Raw genomic sequence first — 21,175 nt, 5'->3', positions numbered from 1 at the left:
AGGATTTCTGACAAATGTTCAACTTGTATTGCAAAAAATATACACTAGTATATACTTGAAAGCTAAAAAATGGGGTAGAAAAGGATCATAAGAGTGAAGTAGGGTACAAGGTTCTCTTTACTGGGCTCTACCTGAAAGAGGATTTATAGGAATGGATAGGTCTGAATATGTGAGGATTATTTATCACATGAAAAGAAGAGTATTTAGCGATGGATAAAATTTTCCGCTAAACTACTAGTTAGCGCGCTATGGAATGCCATTCATCTCCAACTTTACCTCAGACGTAGCTTTCTAGTGTTCTTTTATTAAGCCCGCCTCAAAAAAAGTACAGTACTCGATCCTATTACATGCATCAGGCTGAAATGTTCCCAAACGGCAAATTATAAACCTCTAGAGAAATATTTGTATGTAACCCAACAAATAAAGTGTATTACATAATTTAGTAATTGGTGACTTCATTCAATGACATTTGCACTGGATGTTCCCAAAATAGGGATTACTAAATCTATATATATTATACACTTGTTATCTACCAAGCATATATCAACGACAATTACAAATCATTATAATTAGACAGGTAAAAGTTTTTCTAGCTAGTTGGCTAAAAATGTTAAGATCCCGGACAAACCTTAAATCTCAAATTACCCGTTTATTTCTAAACCTATTAGACCTACATAAGATACTTTAGGTAGGGGCTGTTACTTTAGTGTTGCACCATTTATAACACTCATTAAAATGGGCCATACGATCTAGCTGTTTTTCTTTCTAATTTGTACCTTATTTTGCTTTCATATACATGCCATTTACTCATTTGGCTCATTTACATTGTCTTATGAACAACATTTTCACGTGCACAGAGCTTTCAACTTTCAACCCCAACAATTTTTAATACTTTAACTGCCTCTGTTTTAGTTTCAATTTGGGGCTTGTAAGTAGCCTCAAAAAGTCTTTCTTTTTTTTTTTAATCCGGTCAAAGACTAATTAATAGAGTAACATGCTTAATTACACCAATCAAATTTATGAAAAGCCTTATGCCAGCTATCTTGTCGTCTATCTTCTATTTTGCATTGATTTATTTTTCCTAATTTTCACTTTTATCATGTCTATCATTGTTATTTCTTGATCGTATCATCTATTTTAAAGTCTTACATTGAAAGATCTACTTTCTTAAAAAATGCTCACTTTATTAGGTCTTGTTAGAAGCCAAACTCCTGTTACTAAGATTAGCATAACTTCATACCTATGAATGACTCACTTAACTTCATGCATCTAAAGCCTCGTGACTGTCATCTTATTTCAATCAATTAATCAACTAAACCTAAATCATCTTGGTGAATTTTCTAGGTCAGTTTTGTCCCATTTGGATTATTACAAAATTAATAATTTAATAATTTTTAAGATGATATTTAGCGTATTTTGATCGTTCTGTTTTTATCTAAACTGAAAGGTAAAAATTCACAAATAGCTATTTTCGGTTCTTGTAATTGAAAAATAGTCACTGTCACAGAGTATCAGATTTCACGGATGGAACTTCATGACATTATCATGGAGTTTCACATGTAGAATTTAAAACTTTATGAAATAACTATTTTTCAAAGATATGATCGAAAAGTGACAAGTACAGACTATCTCACGGGAGAAACGGACTTAGATGGGCTCTTATTTGGACCCTCAAAATTGAGGTCATTTGCACTTTTTCCCCTATTAAGTGTTGGTCTTTAATTTTTGATCCCTCAAGACAAATAACTTTTTTCGGGTGGGGGGTGGGGTAAGTGGGGGGGGGGGGGGCGCAACATGAGTTTAAATTTTTGCATCATAATATTCCACAAGTTATCTGTTGCATCCTTAAAGAATTTACGTGCCGCTAGGCATAAATTCGATTTTAAAGAACAAAAATTAAAGATCAACCCATCTGAAGGACAAAAATTAAAAACCAGCTCATTTGAAGAACAAACCGTGCAATTTCTTCGTCGGGGGGTGGGGGGGGGGGTGGGGGTTTGCAGCATGAGTTTAAATTTTCGCATTATAATATTCCACAAGTTATCTCTTGCGCCCTTAAAGAATTTATGCTCCGCGAGGCATAAGTTCGATTTTAAAGAGCAAAAATTGAAGATCAGCCATCTGAAGGACCAAAATTAAAAACCAGCTCATTTGAAGAACAAATCGTGCAATTTCTTCTCAAAATTGGGCCCTCTTATCATGTTTGCAAGACATACTCTTAATCAATCAATGTCCCATGGAATTAGAAAACAATTTTTTAATGCAAGTTTGCCCGATAGATATTCTCCAATGTGGTATAGACTAATTGAAGTCAATTAAAGGAAAAAGTGTAGGTGGAAGAATCCAATGATTTTGACAAAGGATAAGAAGAAGTTTGTGGGGAAACAAGTGGGCCTTTAATGTAGTCAGTCTTATCAATAATCAGGCCCACACATGTCAATATTCATCAAAAGGGAAGTTTGTTGGCAATTTGGTTGGAACAAGTGGGCCTTTAATGTAGTCAGAATATCATCTGGCCCACATCAGTAACGGGCTTGTCACTAGGGCCAAGAGTAGCCTTGAAAGGCCCAGAGCTTCATGTGTGTATTTGTACACAAGTAGCAACTTTGAGGATCCTTATTTAAAGCATAGCCAAAAATTATGATTTTTGTAAGTCTAGTCGTTTTAAGATTAGCTTCAAACATATAAATCTGAAGTTTGGCTTGTTGAAATCAAACTTCAGACAAAATCTATGAAGTATTTGCTTTAAGTTTCAACTAAATGTCTGGAGTTTCACAAAAATGTGTAAAGTTGGTCGTATATCATTTTTCTATGGCTTCAATTCTTGATCCAACTCTCCTTAAATTGGCTCCAAAGGCTTCCAAACATCTGATTTAGCTTTACTTAACTAGTTTCAACAAGTTTTAGCAATACTCAAATAATAGTATTCAACAGATTCCGAATTCAACTCCTGAACCAAGCTTTTTAGTTGTCGACAATAGTGGTCATGCTTTTGTCTTCTCAAATTAAATCACGTACAACAAACAAGAAGTATATATGGCACGCTAACTTAGGATAAGAGTCTCACATCGACAAAACATATATATAGGTAAGCGGGTCTTACATATATCCTAGTTAATGCGTTTTAAAGTCTTAGGCCTAAAGTGGACAAATTACTAGCGGGCTGGCATCTGGTGCCTCCAAATTTAAACCTTTGAAATGTAAAACATTCTAAATCATATTATAAAAACGAAGAAATTAAAAAGTGCTCTAGATTTTTTTTTTTATTCGTAAAAAACAAATTGAACAAAATAGAAAAAGAAAATTGAACAAAATAGAAAAAGAAAATAATCTGAAAGAAGAATGAAGAAGAATTTAATGGGTGAATGAAACAAGGAAGAGGATAAAATAGGAGAAAGAATAATGGATCTTTTCTGGAATATGAGAACGAGAAAGCTGGGACCCAAATTTATCCATTTGTCAAGTAAAGAGGTGTCCCACACAAGTATGACTTTGGCATGTGAGCACATTAGTAAAACTTTTGTTTATGAAAATATAATAACCTTTTACCGTTACTAAAGAAAACAAAAAAACAATAAAATAAAGATATGTATTTAGAAAAGTCAATTAGGATAAAGTACATTGTTTAAAGTTGAGGGGTAATTTGATTTTTAAAACAAAGTTACCCTGTTGGTGTAATATTCTTGGTTACTAGTTAACCCTAAATAAAAACAAGACCTTTAATATTCTTTGTCAGAAGCAAAAGGTTCCAAATGGGTAGCAGAAAGTTGGTAAGGGTTTGGTTTATACATAAAGATCCTACTTTCAGGCTAATATTAGCTCCACCACAACAATAGGTTCTTGAATTTGTGCTTAATTAATGGCTTTTGCTTATTCTTTTTGTAATGTAACATTTTTTGTGTTTGCATAGGTGGTTGGAGTAGAGAGGTACGTGGTATTTGTCGTCATTATAGTGTATTCAATGAGTTTTCCAAGCAGGTTAGAGGCCAAGTCTACAGGTATGCATTTGCTATTTCATGCAAAGTGCTCTAGTTTCTTACTTATATTCCTTGTTTTAGTTGAAAGACTCTAGCTTTACCACCTTTTTTGCTTGGACGACAACAACAACATACCCAGTGTAATCCCACAAGTGGGGTCTGGGGAGGATAGAGTGTATGCAGACCTTACCCTACCTTTTGACGGGTAAGGAGGTTGTTTCCGATAGATCCCCTCTCAAGGAGAGACGAAAAAACATCACTACTTATATTTCTTTTTTTTTAGTTGAAAGACTCTAGCTTTATCACTATTTTTTTGCTTGTACTTCGTTTATCGTCTAATTTGGTAGTTGCTGCTCTTTTTTTAGACTGCATTATTCATGCTTGTATAGTATTCTGCCATGGTTTATTCACGCCCGTTATTTCTTTTCCATACTGCGTTGCACTATTTTTTCTTATGCCGAGGGTCTATCGGAAACAACCTCTCTGCCTCCCAAGCATGGGCGGATTTATGCGGAGGGTCTATCGGAAAAATTTCACTATAATAGAGGGTAGATTCGTTGTGTTTCTGTACATATATAAGTTTTGATTATCCTGAACAAATGTAAAAGGTTAGCTCAAGTGGTTGGTTTTCAAAATTATCTACAGCGTCCAAGGTTCGATTCCTAGGGACAACGTTTTTTTATGTTTAGCTTTTATTATTTTTTTCGAATCCCCTGAGTGTAAATCCTGGATCAGCCACTACTCCCAAGGTAGAGGGAAGGTCCGCGTACACTCTACCCTTCTCAGACCCTACTTTGTGGGATTTCACTGGGTATGTTGTTGTAATGGTAGTGAAGACGAAAAAATATTTTATGCTAGCTGTGAAATTTAATTCTGATAGTTAGTTCGTTTTATCCCTTTTTTTTTTCTGGGTATGAATGTCGGGTTTCTTGTGTCTAGCTCAAAGTCCGTAGATTGAGGAGTCGCTATTTTCTAGTATTTTGTTGCATTTATCAGGTACCATCACATTATTAATTAACCTTTTTGGCCTAGACCCCAAAATCTGCTTAAGTGCTCTGGTGAAAGTATGTTGGAGCTGTAACAGTTGGTGTTCAGCCAAACTGAGAAATGATTTTGTTAGTATTAATACAAATAGTTGGTATTAGGTGTATCTTTCCAGAAAAAGTGCTTTTAAGCGTCAAATTACGGAAAGAAGGCATGTACATGTCACTTTAGAATTATAATACTGTTTAGAAGGAACCTGTTATAATTAGTTTTTTTATTAAAAATCTTCATAATAATGAGTCGTTAACATAGGAAATGGATTTACAAAAGTTTTAATATAGTGTGTAGCAGTAAGCAAAGAAATGACATTGATTACTAGTTCCCACTCCAGAATGCCTTTGGAGATGAGAATTTCCTTGAAAGGATGAAAGGGATAGTGTGATAAGATCCTTGGAATGCAGCATCAGCATACTTGATTCTGAGCATTTCATCTTTTCCTTCGGGCGTAGGTGGTATGGGGACATGTTGGTATCTTTTGAAGTGAGAAGGGAGAGAGTTCAACTACTTCTCAACGTTACTAGTAAGTATTAAGCTGTTTGTGTCGCCCTCTCCATCTATATGCTCTGGGGCTTTGTTAGTGCGATTGGGTTTATTCATCAATGCTTATGGCTGCAGAAATCAAGAATTCCAACAGTCTGTCAAGCAACTGAAGGAGAAAGCTGAGGAGTTGAAAGGGGTGAAAGAAGATTTTAAAACAAGGTGCTTTATATATAGATATCCTGTTAATATAATTTTAAGGTGGTTTTAGCCTTTTCCTTAAAGGGCCGAGACATGTTGTTGTATGTCAAGGCTGGCAGAACTTCCAATGGGAACCCTGAAATGGTGAACTGCTTAATGCAGAACGAAGCAGACAACTGGGATGCTTTACAAACATGTGAATGGTGTTTGGACGGAGGCTGAAGCTACGGCAAAAAAGGTATTAGTGCAACCTCTGTCAGTTTCTCTGGTGCTGGTCTAATATTTGAGTTATCATGCTGTGCAATTAGTACAAAAGTGAAGGGAGCTAGGGAAGTCCAGTCATGACATATTTACGAACTTTAAATTGCAGCAACAAGTTAGATTAAGTAGAAATTCAGCTTTATGGAGTGTAAACACTTTCAGCACCTCATATAACACTGCTTTGCAGTAGAGCTTTATCATGTTAGTATTCCATTTAATTGTATCTTCGTCTTGTGTTTTTTTAGTTCTTTTCATAGAATTCTAATAAAGATATTGATCTTTCAATCTTCAAATCCTGTAAATTCCTTCAAAATTATTGTTAAGTCCTAGTCACTGCCTTTTGAGTTAGTGTAATTTGTCTTGTAGGTTTATGCCAATGTGGAGGAAAAAATATCTGTTACGAAAGAGGAGGTTGGTGGGACGGGATACGTGGGACTACCTACTAGTACGACGGGATACGTGGGACTACCTACTAGTCTTCTACCCTAATCTGAGTCCTCCATAGCCTCCGATCTAAGGTCATGTCCTCGGTAAGCTGGAATTAGATTTTCTTTAGTCATTTTCATAAATCATATTCCCGCTTTCCCTTATGCTATTTGTGGCATCATATATTCGGTCCTGCATCTGAAACGATATAATTATGTTACAAATTAGAAAAAGGGATGCACCATAAAAGCCCAAGCAAACTTACCCGGCTACCTTTTTACAGCCATGCATGCTATTAAAACTTAGTGCCATAAGAAAGATTAATTCAGAAAAGTGTCCAAGCTATCTTTCTCTCTCTCTTATATCTATATATATATATATATATATATATATATCAAGAACAACATACCCAATATAATCCCACAAATGGGATCTGGGAAGGGTAGTGTGTATCCTTCTTGCTCATCATGGAAGCAAATCAAATTGTAAAGGTTAATTGGAGACAAAATTTATACCCCATAACCATGTACTCCATGAAAAAGGTCGGATGATACATAATTATGCGGTTTCTAAGAATCAACCAAGGGAGAAGAAAGCAAAAAGTTGTACTGACAACACATTGCCTCCGGTGTTTGCCGCTACCAACTATGTTGTTTTCATCTTATCATTTGCTAGAATCCTCAGCCTTGTGAAGATTAATGCACTTACCGTCATGAAAGGAGACTGTTGATGCATGTTTGGCCTTTTCTTTAGTAATATTGTGTACCTCTAAATGTGAGTTTTCGCTAATTTCCCCCTTTTTTTTCTTTCATAGTTCTCGTCAAATCTAACAAACAGAGTTTGATAAATATTTTATTGGAGATTAAACTGTTAACTTTTGGCGAACTTAAAGGACCAAAACTGTTAAGTGCATACTTAAAGGGACTATTTTAACCTACCCTCATAGTTAATGGACCATTTTTGTTAACTTGTGGCAAATTAAACTTAAAGGACCAAAACTGTTAAGTGCATAGTTAAGGTACTATTTTGAACCTATCCTCATAGCTAAAGGACAATTTATGTCGTTTTCTCGTGTTTGGTAGAAAATGTTTTTTTAGGAAATATTTTCTTGGAAAACAAGTGAGTTTCTTACTTACTTTCTAGTGTTTGGTAAGCAAGCAAACAGGGGCGTATGCACCATTATACCTATGGGTTCAATTGAACCCATAACTTTTGATGCGGAGTATAAATTTATGTGTAAAAATTTACTAAAATTGTACCAACAAGTAAACATGAACCCATAATTTTAAAATATAATGAGTTCAATTAAGAATCTTAAGAAGTTGAACCCATAGAGCTTAAATCCTGGATCCGCCTCTGCAAGCAAAGAAATATTTTTCAAGAGCAATTATATGTGATCTAGCAAAATACTATGGGGGTAGAATGTGGTGGGGAGTCGAGGTCGAGGGGTGGTGATAGTTAAGGAGGTCGAGGTTGGGGATGAGAGATTGTTAGCCAAAGTTCCTATGGATAAAAATAAAATGTTTGTTTTGAATCTTCAAAGTGATGTCAAAGATTCATCTTGGCTTTGGCATATGAGATTTGGCCATTTGAATTTTGATAGTCTAAGGTTGATGAAAAAGGAAAATATGGTGAAAGAGTTTTCAACCATTAACCATCCTAATCAACTTTGCGAAGGATGTCTTTTTGGAAAGCAATCAAGAAAAAGCTTTCCCAAAGAGTCATTGACAAGAGCACGGTTCCCTTTGGAGTTGATTTATATGGATTTGTGCGGACCTATCAAGCCAGCCTTACTTGGTAAAAGTAATTATTTCCTTCTCTTTATTGATGATTATTCTCGGAAAACTTGTGTTAATTTTTGAAGGAAAAATCTGAGGTTTTTGAAAATTTCAAGAATTTTAAGAGCATGGTGAAGAAACAAAGTGGCTACCAAATTAAGTCACCTCGCTCCGATAATGGTGAAAGATTCACTTCAAATGAATTCAAGGTGTTTTGTGGAAAAACTGAAATTCGTCATTTTTTTACAGTTCCAAGATCGCCTAAACAAAATGGCGTGGTGGAGAGGAAGAATCGGACTATTCTCAACATAGCAAGAAGTATGTTGAAGAGAAAACATATGCCAAAGGAATTTTGGGCTGAATCAGTTGCTTGTGCGGTGTATTTATCAAATCGACGTCACACAAAAAATGTTCGTGGCAAAATACCGTAAGAGGCTTGAAGCGGTTTCAAACCAAAAGTTGCTCACTTGCGAGAGTTTGCTCACTTGCGAGAGTATGGAAGCATTGCTTATGCACATGTGCCTGATGAGAAGAGATCTAAGCTTGATGACAAAAGTGAGAGGTATGTTTTCGTTGCTTATGATCAAAGATCAAACAGTTATAAGTTATATAACCCAAGAAATGGCAAGGTTACCATAAGCAGACATGTTGAAGTTGATGAAGATAGTGCTTGGGAATGGAAATTTAAAGAGCAAGATTACTCTTTTAGTCCATACCTTGATGATGAAGATGATGAAGAAGTTATGGATCAACCTACTACACCACCTGCAGCATCTGCACCCCAAGTTCAAGAAGTTGGGGAATCAAGTTCAAGCAGTGTACCTCGAATGACTAAAAATCTTCGTGAATTGTATCATGCAACAGAAGAGGTAACAGAAAATTAAAGTAATTTAACTCACTTTTGTTTATTGGTTGATAGTGAGCCTTTAAGTTATGAAGATGCTGCCCGTAATCCAAAATGGATAGCTGCCATGGATGAAGAAATCCAGGCAATCAAGAAGAATAACACTTGGTAGTTGGCCAAACTTCCAAAAGAGAAAAGCATCATTGGAGTCAAATGGTTTTACAAGCTAAAGAAAAATTCCAAACGAGAAGTAGGGTGGTACAAAGCAAGATTAGTAGGAAAGGGGTACAAGTAAAAAGCCGGTATTGATTATGATGAGGTGTTTGCATCAGTTGCTCGTTTGGAGACAATCCACTTAATTATTTTTTTAGCAACTCAGAACCAATGAAAAATCCATCAAATGGATGTGAAGTCAGCTTTCTTGAATGGGGCTTTGGAGGAAAAAGTACACATTGATCAACCTTTGAGCTATAAGGTCGAAGGACATGAAGATAAAGTGTTGAAATTGAATAACGCTCTCTATGGCTTGAAACAAGCTCCACGGGCTTGGAATTGTAGAATTGATAAATATTTCAAGGCAAATGATTTTTTAAAGTGTCCACATGAGCATGCACTTTATGTAAAAATTAATTAAAATGGTGACACGGTACTTGTTTCTTTGTATGTGGATGATTTGATCTTGACAGGAAATAATCCAAAGATGTTTGAAGAATTCAAGAAAGCAATGACAAGAGAATTTGAGATGACGGACATTGGCCTAATGTCATACTATCTTGGCATCAAAGTGGAGAAAAAGAAGGATGGCATTTTTATTTCTCAAGGAGAATATGCAAAGGAGATTCTCAAGAAATTTTAGATGGAGAATTGCAAACCTGTTAGCACCCCCGTGGACTGTGGAGTTAAATTGTCAAGGCGTGAAGATAGAGAAAATATCAATTCCTCATATTTCAAGAGTCTTGCTGGAAGCTTAAGGTACTTAATATGTACAAGACCCGATATTCTTTTTCGTGTTGGACTTGTCAGTCGCATTATGGAAACTCCAACAACTTCTCATTTAAAAGCAGCCAAAAGAATACTTCGGTACATCAAAGGTACACTTGATTATGAAATTTTTTATTCAACTTCCAAAGACTTCAAGCTTGTTGGCTATTGTGATAGTGATTGGGCTGGTGATGTTGATGACCGAAAAACTACTACCGGTTTGTTTTCTTTTTTGGAAATTCTGCATTTACATGGAATTCCAAAAATCAACCAATTGTGACTTTGTCAACTTGTGAAGCGGAGTATGTAGCAGCTTCTTCTTGTGTTTGTCATGCAATTTAGCTAAGGAGCTAGTTGGAAGAACTTCACCAACCACAACAAGATGTAACTAAGATTTTTATTGATAACAAATCGGCATTGCGTTTGCCAAAAACCCGGTGTTTCATGAAGGGAGAAAGCATATTGATACTAATTAATAAATATCAATGTTGATACTAAGTATCATTTCATTAGGGATTGCATATCCAAGAAGGAGGTGAGCTTGAGTTCGTGAAATTGCAAGACCAAGTTGCGGACATTTTCACCAAGCCGTTGAAGATTGATATTATTCAGAAAATGCAGATGGCTATTGAAGTAGTGAATCAAGTTTAAGGGGGTATGTTGAAAAATAAATTTGTTCACATAATTTAACTTGTTGACATTATATTTAATTTAGTTTATGAACTATTAGATTAATGTATTAGGAGATACATGAATTGGTGGAAAATTCTAGATTAGTCTAGTGAGTTCTTATCCATGTACTTAGAAGATGAGAAGTGTTAACTTATTAATAGTGATACATGTATGGTAGGCTACATACATGAATGAATTCACCTATAAATAGTCATGTAATCTAGCCATTGGTTCAAGTCAAGTTGAAATAGAAAATCATATTTTCCCTATTTCTCTTCTAGTGAGTTTTTGAGTGTTTGTATTATCTTGCTCTCCCAAATTTCCAAAGATTCAGCTCTATCATTCTATCAATCTATAAGCATTTCACGACAGACTTAATTCTAACTTCAAATACAATGTGATGTTAATTATCTAAGTTTGAACTAGGACTTCTCTTCATCTGTGGCCTTGGCATGACATCAACATTGACAAAGAACTCCTCCACTAAAAAGAGAAGTTTTTTAAAAAGTCAAATCAAGCTAAAGAAAACAAACATAAGAACTCTAGTCTGAATTTCAATAATAGTGTCATTTGTGTCTTGTTATACAAATACACACATAAATCATTACCTACAGGTCAACCAGTGATGTACGCAAGATTATCATAAAAGGTATCGATATTTAAGCGAGAAGAAAATAAACTATATTTAGTACCACTTTTGTATACAAGAAAGGACCGCAATGTCAAATATTTGCCAAAAAGAAAGTCCAAATTGAGGTTTGAACCTCCAACCTCTATGAGCAAAACTAGGCACTTAACCAACAGGCCAGGAAGTATTCTTTGTCAAGCGGTGCCATTTTTTTATGTATTAATTTTAGCATAATATTAGTTTATATATTTAGTAAAAGTTCCTGACAAATTCATTCAACGTGTATCCACCCTTGAGGTCAACAAACTACAAGCTCTTTTAAAGAGAAAAAGCAGAAAATAGATATTCCAGATGAGAAGCATATGCAAATGCAGACAGAAACATGTGTTCTTGACTGCCACTGAACATTTATGTTCTCAATGAAAAGTGATGCAAAAGTAAATATTCATGACTAGTAAACCATGTTGACTGCAAATGCAACAAATGAAAGCCAGAATGCACTAACAAAGTTCAGAAGTCAGATGCCAAAGAAAGAAGATTTTAGAGTACGAAAGACCCCAGCATCAGCCATTAAATTGCATCTAAGAAGTAATTATTTTGGCTAAAAATAACACACAAGTTGAGACACTTAACATTTTTTTCGAACATGCCAACTCTATTGGACATGCATAGCCCATTGGTGAGGGTACGAATAGATTGGCACATGCCAATGCATCTGCCACTGCTACCCTAGTACATTGTACGGTCTGTCTGGATTAAATTATGCATTCTTTGGCCATTCAATCTTTCAGTTATTCTATTAAAACCACTAAAAAAAATTGGTGTCAATTCTTCTATTAAGACCCCTAAAGAAAAAAGTATTCAATATCTTTAATAACTCCACAACTCTATAAAATGATCAAATCTATTATTGTAAAACTTTAGGATGAAATTAAGACATATGGCTAAACTACTAACTCTATGATATAATTAATTGATAAAGAAAATACATATATATTAGCACCTAACTATTCCGCCACTGAAAGAATGGGTCGATCCATGCTGCAAAAATTATAGATATATTAGAAACAAGTTGTGATTCAAAAACATAAAAGAAAAGTAAAAGCTATTACAGGATTTCCAATGGAATAAGTTTTTTCGCCAATGACTAAGTTGGCAGCTTTTCTGAGTTTATCGGGTTTTAATTGCAAAATTGGACCCGTGATGCGAATAATGGCAATGTCTCTCAATGGGTCCGCATTGATCAACAAGGCATCGTGCCAAGTGCGATAAAAAGGCACACGCTGAGGGAAAAAAAAGGCAGTTTCATTAGTTACTTTGAAAAAAGAGATAGTTAAAAAGAGACAATGTAATTATTTAACTAACCAATAACTCCCATGGTATTATGGATCACATGGAAACAGGTCACGATGACGTTTCCTTCCGACTAGACTATGCCAGAACCATTACGAGCGCCACGGTTATTGTAACAAAGTGACATTGAACATAACAATTAAAAACTCTATTTTTTCAAACAAATATTATTTCAAAAAAAATGTCTACTCCCTAAAGTTCACCTGGTAGAGTCCCAACATTTGACTCTTCTACTAACAACACATTTTGCATTTTCTTTGTATATTTTCGGTGCTCGGAGTTCACGGTTCAGCCATTTCATAAAACTTCGTTTCCTAGACGGAAACGAAAGTAATGCTGAAGAAGAGACACCGAAATCCAATTGTATCCTTTGTAAAAAGGAAAAAGTGCTGACATCTAGCATCAATAGGTACAAATAATCACTATGACACGAGAAGGCGTCATCCTCAGATCGTATACTTATCACTCAATTAAGACTGACTATATATGATCGATATTGTTTAGGTGTTTCGTTCTGATGATGTACCACAATATGGATTGATTCCTAACTGGGTAAATCACTCATTATATTTTACAGTATATTTTAGCTTGTTTTAAAAATTATATCTCCTAATCAATTTTTCTTTTGTTATCTTGCAGTTTGATTGGAGACGACGCCTTCATGCGGAGTAGGCTTATTATTTATAAGGGGAGGTTAATTCAAATTAATATTTGTTGTAAGAAACTTTATTTACTAATATGAGTACTTTAATTCAAGTTCTAAAATATTTCTACTCTTAAAAAAGAAAATAAAAATTTCCTTGAGTTCTAAAAACATGTTATGCTACCCCCACCAACACACATACAGCCGTACAGGGTAACTAAGAAACCACCTAGTGTTTTTGCATTCGCCAACCCACTTCATTGATCTCTGAGCCACAACCTCGAGTGAATAAAACTCTCGATTTTTACGTGGTGGGACATTTCTTGTTAAGACTTAACTACAATATAATAATAGTACTTTATTACATATTAATGTATACCATATAGAATAGAGCTGGATTTCTCAACGGTGTAGGTTGCAGATTGTTAGTGTTGAAGAATTAGAATATAACGAAAAAGACATGATTTTTTTGTAGTTTTGGTAAACACAGATGGTAGAATAAATGTAGAGTCCAAGTTGTCTTCTACTATTTTTTTCCTTTTCTATAATTTAAATGTTAAAATAATTAGAGTTTCAATACTATTCTACTTGCCTTTAATATATTTCAAATACTACCTAAGAAAGTTACGGGGGTAAATTACCAAACATAGAAATTATAACTACAAAGTTTCTAATTATTTTCACCAAAGAAAGTTACTGTGGTAAATTACCAAACATAGAAATTATATCTATATAGTTTCTAATTATTTTCACCAAGGACGGTGGTGGTGTTTTACTGATCCCATGGACTCCGCTCTTCCGGATAGTGCTTTCACTCTTCCGGATAGTGCTTTCACTCATTTATCCACGGTTGAGGTTACGGACTCCACCCCTTTATTCACTGTGGATGTTAGGGCATACACAGTGTATCCGAGTAACAAGATACCAGATACAACTGCTATGGCTGGAAGTGTGCAGATCTTCTTCCTCCTAGGATCAAAGGGGATCCTAAAAGTAGGACGATATTGTCATGTCGCTTGACTTTTCTGGACAGCCTTTGGTACTACTCTTCCTCTGACATACCGGGCACTGGTTCCAGAAGTAGAACTACATTACGTGGAATCGTGGATAAGTGCCTATTGTCATATATTGCAAATCAAAGTATGTGTACAATGGACTACACGTCACCTTTTGCCCCCTAAAAACATTATTGTTCGCCTATGTTGTTGTGTTATCACCGGTCGTTACTGTGTCATCACCAGTATCGTCTTTTTTTTTTTTTTTTTTTTCATACTTGTGTATTAACAGAAAAAGAGCCTTGAACTTCACATAATAATATTATTATTTATAATAATAAGGATTTACAAGACATGAAGCTTTAAGTTTACAACAAGCATATGATAGTTATATTATATATGGTGATGGTTCAGCTAGGAAAAGAAAATAACTAATCGTTAAAGGTGTGTTAATAATAAATAATTGGTGATAGTTCATGCAGGAAACTCGCACACCTGATAGTTTAGGTAGAAACTCACGAAAATGTGATAGTTCAGGTGTGTTTTTGACCATTATCTATTTTTTCTTTCTTAAATTAAGGAAACTCAAGTGAAGAGTGGAATCATTACGCAACAATATACTCAAAAAAATATACTAAGACTTCAACAAATCTGTTCCTATCTAACGGAACGCTATTGGATCGAATGACAAAGACATTGTTGAGAAAAAGATGGCTTTTCCCGGAGATTCCTTGTCTAGAACTTCAAGTCGATTGAAAAATTCCTTATTTAGATTATTACTTTTTTTTTTTTGTTAGTAGAAACCCACTGATTGTCCAGTTCATTAGGGAGCGTTTTTTGGAGTGACAATAGGGGTAGCCTTCTTTTTATCAACTTTTTGGGGTCATATATGGATGGTCGAAGTTAAGAGTATGGTCTTTGCATCTTAATCTATTTCTAATTCTGAATATGATTCGGTTTCCTTTTGTAGGTATGCAAGAAAGAGACAATTGCAATGTTGGAATACGATATTATTGAACTGCAGAATATCGGTCAAAATAGCTTCTTTATATAAATAGCTTTACAGAGTGGAATAAAGACGTTCCAATATAAGTCTGCAGCTTTATATGGCCCATGAAGATATATGCTAGAATTTGGTTCTCTAGACTATCCTGTTATTTGAGCTTACATTCCATATGAGAGATTGGCCATGCACAGAGGCTAATTCATAATTTAAATTTAATAGATTTGATTTTCAAATTTTTATTACTGAACTCATTTCATGTTGAAAGTATGAGCTAGTTTCAAAATTTAATGTTCTGTCTATTGAAATTTCACGTGGTCTAAGTAATTATATTCCAAACAAGAAGATAAGTTCCAATTTCAAATTAAAACATATATGATAATTGTGTTAAAAATGACACTTGATCTTACTTATGATAAGTAGGTTTCACTTTCACTAGCTCTTATAGACGATTGCACATATCACTTAAATTTTGTTTCACCTTGCATTAAGTTTTTTTGTAACTCATTATTCGATAGATGGTAGATCTTATCAAATTAGAGTTTAAATATTTTTCTGCTATAGCCCTCTTTAGTGTCACATGGAAAATACAAGGGATGATTTAAAAAAAACGAGGTTTTCACCAACTGAAGGTAAGACGTAATTAAGACAATCAAGAGGTAACTTGTCCTAAGCCGACCTAGTGACTTCTAGCCCATGCACCCACATCTAATATTTTAAAGACTTTTATTCTCTCAATTATACATTAGAGTCCCAAGGAGATAGTTGAGTGATAGAGGCAAAGAAGAAGAACATGAATATCCCATATGTTCAAATCACAGCTATAACAAATAATGTGAACGCATTTGTTAGTCTTAATAGACAAGTTTATTCAACACTTGTGACTGGGGCAATAGTTGTATCATGTATGCATTAGCAAGTGGCCAAGTTTTCTTCGACAAATTTACCCCAGGATGAATCTTGGGAATAAATTACAGGTTCATCTAAATTCAATTATTTTAGCTTAGCTCCTCTTTATGTATTAAAAATATTCACTAAACCACTTAATAAGATAGATAATATTGGGCAATCTCAAAAGTTAGTTCTTAAGGCAAGAATTGGAGTCCGGAGCCAAAAGGGTATAAAAATACACGATTTTTACCAAAAGGGAACGTCTAAAAATTATTATACCAAAACGGGTATATCGTGGGCTGATCCACGATATACCCCAAAATCTTTTTTTCAGCTGTCAGACGTTGAAACGAAATTAAAAAAAAAATAATATATTTTAGTAAAACGTGGAGGGATCCACGTTTTACAAATTATATTTGTAAAACGTGGATCCCTCCACGTTTTACAAATATATAATTGCCGTTTAGGGTTTTGTTTGACGTACCGCTATTTAAATCATATTCGGCTATGTTTTTAATAAAAAAAATTATTGATTTTTTTAATTTTTAAAGCATATAGTTAATTTTAGTGAATAACTCCAATAAATATTTTAACACATATAATAATTAAATATGTGTTATATATGCAAACAGAAATAAAAAATAAAAAATAAAATATAAGTTAAATAAACGTCACACATTAACTAAGTAATAAATGTTAAATTACATGATAACTATTAAACGGCACAAGACATGTTATATATTCTTGGAAGATTACATAAGGAAACAACAATCGTACAAGTTAAGAAAAATATAAAAACTAACAAGCAACAATAACTACCGATTTCATTGGGCCGATTCTTGTTATGGCTCGTTTGCTTGCACGTACTACACTTTCTAGCCATACGAGCAGGAGCTATATCCATTTCATTCCTCCTTCTAGTTGTAGTCCGCGTTCCTGAAGTTCGCTCGTATTCAGTGTTTGCAATTAAACTGAAGGGAGAAGGTGGCCAATATGCCTCATCACCCAACGGTGAAAAATTTCCACTGTACGTTTGCTTGTAAAACCTGCAACTGTAGTACTTGCTAACATAGTCCTTTGGTTGAATTCCGCGATATCACAAAATTTAATTGTACGTGAACATGGCATATGGTAGTTTCTCCATTTCCCACACGAACACTTTTCCCTTCCCGGCGAGACTTTATGGATATTTCCGCCCTTACCGTCGTGTGCAAATGTCGAATCTCAAAGACCCCTTCGCCGTTGCATTGTATTCTTGCGTGTCGCATGCTTTAGGGACCTCTCCGCATTCATCAAACTTCTTTTCAACGGCGTGCGGCCAAAACTTTTATCCGCAATCAACAAATCGGCAAGGGTGCTTCTCTCAACAAACCGATCAACAAAATTTTTAAACGTATAACGGACCATGGCAAGAACGGGCCCACGAGCTTTCTTCAATAAACCGTTGTAAGACTCGGAGACATTCGTTGTCATAGCCCCCCACCTATGACCGTTGTCCTTATGCAATGTCCATTTCTCCTCCGAAGAGATTTTAACCACAGATACGCCGGAGGTGACATTGTTTTGATTTGTTCCATCCTCATTTTATATTTCTTCTTCTGGTGCTCTGTAGCCGCCAACCACATTAGGTTCTCAAGGTCACTGTTGAGGAACTTTTTATTGAAGTTGCTTTTCAAATGCCGAACGCAAAACCTATGGTGTGTGGATGGTGGTTGTAACCAATCATGTGTTTGGACACATTGCAAGATGCCCTGATGACGGTCAGAAATAAGTCCAATTCCTTGTCTCTCACGAACAATATGTCTCCACAATAACACAAGGAACCACGTCCAAGACTCAAAGCTCTCACGTGCAACAATAGCATATGCAAGTGGAAAAATATTATTGTTCGCATCAATTCCAATGAAGATTAGCGCTTTCATCTCATACTTACCGTACGGATGAGTACCGTCTATCGAGATGACAAAGCCCGCAACTTTTGAATCCATCGATGCTTAGTTTATAAGCCTTAAAAGAAACTTGAAGATGTGTTCACCTTGCATCAGTTGATTCGTGCTCCCACTCAACAACGGTCCCCTTGATTGAAATATTTTAAGGCGGCCATGTATCGGGCAATGTCTTGAAAGAGGTTTCAAAATCACCAAATACCATTTCAATAGCTTTCTTACGCCCGCTTTTGTGCTTTTCTATAACTAGGAGTAAACAAATGCAAGCCTTTTATTTTTTCCCCGAACCGACTTAATACTCGATGTATGAATCGACCATAATATATGGTATCAACGTAGTAGAATTAGGTGATCGTTCAAATTGAAATGATCCTTTCGTAATCATCCGTGAGACAACCGTGGTGGAGATCCGCTTTGCTCGCCTTCCACATACCACTTGAAATTTCTCTAAAACGGATCATCCACTCACATCCCAACATATGACGCTTGCAAATAACCCTCCAAAATTTACCTTTGACCGATCACAAATGAACTCTTTCTTTTCTTTCGTACAATATTGTCTCACTGCGCCTTTCATTTCCTTCTTGTTCTGAAATAACATACCTAATTGCACAATACAAGGAAAATTATCAACCCCGTAAAAATGGGCCAACAAATAAAAAGAATATTCATTGTCACCATACTAACCTGATCTGATAAATTCAGGTTTTTTATAATCCCAAACTGAGTGCGGATCGAATTGGACCGTCATCTCTCACGAAGGCAAAATCATCCGGCCTTCTTCCGTGTTGTCCAAATATGGAATCGCATTAGAATGGTAGCTAACGTTACCATCACTCGAGTAGTAATGTCTTCATAAGAATGACCATCACCACCGACGAGTGATCATCGTCTCGTTTCTGCGTGATCTAACGGGATATCACTATCTGACTTATCGGAGTGATCATTAGCTACGTCGTTATTGCTCACAATTTGTGTGAGCTGAGTCAATACGGGGTTTTCTTCAAAATCGTCACACCTAAATTAACCCCATGGACAAATTAAAAAATAAAAAATAATCAAAATAACATGCCGATTACAAAATGAAAAATTAAAAATAAAGTTATATTATAAAATTAGTACATGTGAACTAAATAACATGTTGTATTCTTTTTATTTTCCATGGATGAACAATGAAAGAGGTTAGTTAGAATTTCCGGATATGAAAGAGAGGTTAGTTATCCCGAAAGTTATATTATAAAAATGGTACATGAGAACTAAATAACATGTTATATTCTTGTGATGGTTAAACGCACAAAGACAAATAGAACGAAAATGAGAAAGTTTTCATAAAACATCGTTATATTTACCTTCGTAAATGACTCTACTTGAGTAGGGTGATATCGAACTATACTCCCGCCACCTAATTCAGTTGTATCCGAGCACTATTCGGTCCAGAATATCACGGCTCGCATAGTCCAACCAAAGTTATGTGATCGGCTACCAACTCCTACCATTATTTCTTGTTGAAGTGTACCTCTTTGAAGCCCAATATTCATAGCGGAAGATACGTAGTACCCCGAATATCAAACTCATCGTCATGGGTGCTTCAACATTAGTAGAGCGTTCAACAACAGATTGCATACATGTCAAGTGTGGCTATGCGATATGATTGCTAAATATATCAGGACTTCGAAGAAATAACGATAAGGAGTCGTCATCCGAAATAAGAGTTTCCCCGTAAATGGGAAATCCCCTAGCCGTAATTGATGTTGGATATCGTCCAGTGATAACCACCGAAAGGTTAGGATCAGATATGGCCATTTTGCTTCTGAAAACATGTTGTAGACGATCGTATTTGAGGGAAATTGGAAACCTTTGTACGGCTTCCGGATGACGGTTATATCTAACTGAACCTTCTTCGTACACAACTTCCCCACCCCAATATAAATTAACTCTTACATAATTTTCCGCCATATTATTTTCAACGAAATGCAAAAGTAAAAATTAATGGAGAGTGCGAGACAAAAGTTGAGAGTTCGTAAAAAATGAAGTCTACAATAGAGAAGTGTAGAATTCAAGACATACAAATCTGCGATTTTATATAAAACTAATGATTCACGGATTTTACTATTTCATTTTACGCAAAACACGCTTGATTTGACGATTGGATGGCAGATTCGACGACTTCATGCATTCTGCGATTTTACACAAAAAATTTTACAAATTATTGATCGTTTTTACTTTTACGGCGTGCGTGATTTGATATTCGTAACGATTCTCGGCGTAAAAAAATTTCGCGAATCAATTATTGCGCGAATCAATTATCGGAGGAAAAACGTTGGCAGCCAACGTTGCAACAAAATATGAATTGTTGCAAAACGTTGGCCAGCCAACGTTTTGCAAGAATATGAATTGCCAGCCAACGTTTTCCAATTCAATTTTGATGAGAGTTTTACACACATTAAATATGCAGAAACGAGGTGAACTTAATTGAATAAAAACGGGGCGTACATTGGCAAATAAAAACGATTCCTTGTCCATCCTTTTCCGAATTCAATAAAGTTTACATACTAATACTTGAAGATGAAGTTACCCACTATACAATAAAAATTTAATTTTTACAGTGTCCCTTTTTCCCCCCCGTGCCACACCGAGTTTGCCGACGCTCTCGTTTTGATCTACGTTGGGGAACCTCCTCTTGTATCACACCTTCATCCTGTAAATACCATAAAAAAATAGAAGTTATTTTTGTTTGATAAATTTTCGTACCAATTATTTGATTGTCTACGTAAAATCGGGGCGATCTCCCCCAACAACAAGGACTTCCTCCAATACCATATACCAACACAAACAACCAAAGCAATCAAGACAAAACACCACATAACAACCACAAGTCTCCAAAAACTTTGAATTAAAAGCTAACCTGTGGCTCAAAAGTGTGTACATCCCAAGCATGAATGTGTGAGGATCCAACATCAAATGCCATGGGAGACTATGCAAAATAAATAATATAGACACATAAGGTAGCCATTACTTTAAACAAGATACAAGCTATTTGAGTGGTTAGAATACT

The 21,175-nt window shown here is 35.3% G+C and overlaps 1 protein-coding gene and 1 long non-coding RNA gene across 2 annotated transcripts in view; both read left to right on the top strand.

Annotated features, from left to right (window-relative positions):
• The window catches only part of LOC132068189 (UDP-glucuronic acid decarboxylase 6-like), a 97,841-nt gene that overhangs the window by 4,908 nt on the left and 71,758 nt on the right, over nucleotides 1-21,175 (top strand). The window lies entirely within an intron of this gene.
• On the top strand, nucleotides 3,742-6,373 carry LOC132066861 (uncharacterized). The gene is made up of 4 exons (XR_009416951.1): nucleotides 3,742-3,836; nucleotides 3,911-3,998; nucleotides 5,637-5,937; nucleotides 6,327-6,373. It is a non-coding gene; the product is annotated as an uncharacterized LOC132066861 (long non-coding RNA).

The sequence above is a fragment of the Lycium ferocissimum genome, chromosome 8, assembly GCF_029784015.1.
Source record: "Lycium ferocissimum isolate CSIRO_LF1 chromosome 8, AGI_CSIRO_Lferr_CH_V1, whole genome shotgun sequence".
Lineage (NCBI taxonomy): Eukaryota > Viridiplantae > Streptophyta > Magnoliopsida > Solanales > Solanaceae > Lycium > Lycium ferocissimum.
Note: the sequence above shows the minus strand (reverse complement) of the source record. Positions and strands in the feature narration are given on the sequence as shown.